This window comes from Pan paniscus, chromosome 6, assembly GCF_029289425.2.
Source record: "Pan paniscus chromosome 6, NHGRI_mPanPan1-v2.0_pri, whole genome shotgun sequence".
NCBI lineage: Eukaryota > Metazoa > Chordata > Mammalia > Primates > Hominidae > Pan > Pan paniscus.
In genome coordinates this window covers 79105537-79107896 of record NC_073255.2, presented here as the reverse complement: position 1 = coordinate 79107896, position 2360 = coordinate 79105537, and the positions used below count along the sequence as shown (strand labels likewise).

The window sequence follows — 2360 nt, the reverse complement described above, 5'->3', positions numbered from 1 at the left end:
TCAAAACTCTCCTATGATTAGCGGAAGATGTGTTTACTCCTTCATATTCAGGGACACAGACATAAGCCTGCACAGATCTTAAAGAATCTGAAAATCATGAACATCACCCAAAGAAACTAATAAAGCTCTAGTAAAAATCTGCAAAGAAATGGAGATCTCAGAATTGGCCAACATAGAATTAAAAATAATCATCAAGAGATTTCAATAAAATCCAAAAGAACACCAATAGATAACTAAAAATGTTATGAAATGACACAGAAACAAAATGAGAATTATAATAAATAGGCTGATCATGGTGGCTTACACCTGTGCTAACTGCAATTTGGGAGGCTGAGGCTGGAGAATTGCTTGGGACCAAGAGTTTAAGACCAACCTGGCCAATAGAGCAAGACCCCACCTATATTTAAAAAATTATTTTAATAGATAAATAGAAACCATAAAAAACAACCACTTCGTGAGATCTTTGCTGTGGTGAAGATGGCCATGGTGGCAGCTGACAGGACAGCCGGGGTCTATTTTGTTGCGGGTTTTCAGCAAATCCAGGGCTGGTCTGGAGGTGTGAAGCATACAGAACAATGGAGTATATGACAGAATCGACTGACCGCAGCCCTGGACTCATCCTGTGCTGTGAGTGTGGTATTGCAGTAAGTCCCAATCCTGCCAATATTTGTGTGGCCTGTTTGCAAAGTAAAGTGGGCATCAGCCAAGGTATTCCAAAACAAATCTCACTTTTGTTCTACAAACAATGTCAAAGGTATTTTCAGCCACCAGGAACTTGGATACAGCGTGCTTTAGAATCCAGGGAACTTCTTGCTTTGTGTTCAAAGCCCCTCTGAGTAAGGAACGGCTTGTGAATGCAGGCTTTGTTTGGACTGAGCCCCATTCTAAGAGATTTAAAGTTAAACTGACTCCAGAAAGAGGTGATGAATGGTGCTGTCCTTCAACAAGTGTTTGTGGTGGATTATGCTGTTCAGTCCCAAATATGTGGAGATTGCCATAGAGTAGAAGCTAAGGGTTTCTGGAGGGCTGTGATTCAAGTGAGGCAAAAGACTTTGCACAAAAAAGCTTTCTACTATCTGGAACAGTTAATTCTGAAATATGGAAGGCATCAGAATACACTTCGTATCAAAGAGATTAATGATGGTCTGGATTTTTATTATTCCTCAAAACCACATGCTCAGAAGATGGTCGAATTTATTCAGTATACAGTTCCCTGTAGATACAACGCATCCCAAAGACTGATCTCTCAGGATGTCCATAGTAATACATACAATTACAAAAGCACTTTTTCTGTGGAAATTGTTCCAATATGCCAGGATTATGTTGTCTGTCTGTCTCCAAAACTGACACAAAGCCTGGGAAATATGAACCAGATTTGTGTGTGTATTCGAATAACCAGTGCCATTCACCTCGTTGATCCAATCACCCTACAAGTTGCAGATATTGATGGGAGCACTTTCTGGAGTCACTCTTTCAGTAGTTTATGTCACCCCAAACAGCTAGAGGAATTTATTGTGATGAAATGCAGCATAGTCCGAAATATAAAACACGGTGCAGATGCTGGAATGATATCAAAAAAAGCATACCCTCAGGGAAGTCTGGGTACAGAAGACATCTGAAATGAATACAGATAAACAGTATTTTTGTCGTACTCATTTGGGACATCTTCTAAATCCTGGAGAGCTGGTGTTAGGGTTTGATTTGGCCAGCTGCAATTTAAATGATGAGCATGGCAACAAAATGAACTCAGATAGAGTTCCAGATGTGGTATTAATCAAGAAGAACTAAGACTGGACCAAACATCAGTGATGTAGAAACTGGAAACTGAAAGAGCTTGCAGGAGAGAGAACATGGATACAGATGATGAAAGGCAATACCAAGATTTTCTTGAAGATCTTGAAGAAGATGAGGCAATTAGAAAAAATGTCAACATTTACAGAGAGTCAACCATCCCTGTGGAAAGTGATGATGATGAAGGAGCACCTGGAATTAGTCTGGCTGAGACGCCTGAAGACTTTCATATTTCCCACGATGCCACTGGTGAAGAAGGTGTGTCAATGATGATATAATGAGATGTTGTAGACTGTTTCCACATATGTGGGCTTAAGAAGTTGGAAAAAATGACCTTAAGTGTCTCTTCCATCTATGCCTCCAGATTTCAAGAGGAGAAATTAAGTTTTAAACCTGAATAAACATGATTGTTTTGATTACTCACTCAAAGCACTGAAAAAGATGGATGGCTTTGAAGTTTTAGATAATAAACGATATGGAGAATGTAATTATTATTGATATTTAGGCTATTTTACATGTGAAATTTTATCACTGTGCTTTTTTATATGAGGCACTATAGTATTTTCACA

General features: G+C 39.0%; 1 pseudogene; it reads left to right on the top strand.

Annotated features, from left to right (window-relative positions):
* The first annotated feature begins 529 nt into the window (after positions 1 to 529).
* Positions 530 to 2069, top strand: LOC100983289 (60S ribosomal export protein NMD3-like; annotated as a pseudogene).
* Positions 2070 to 2360: the final 291 nt, after the last annotated feature.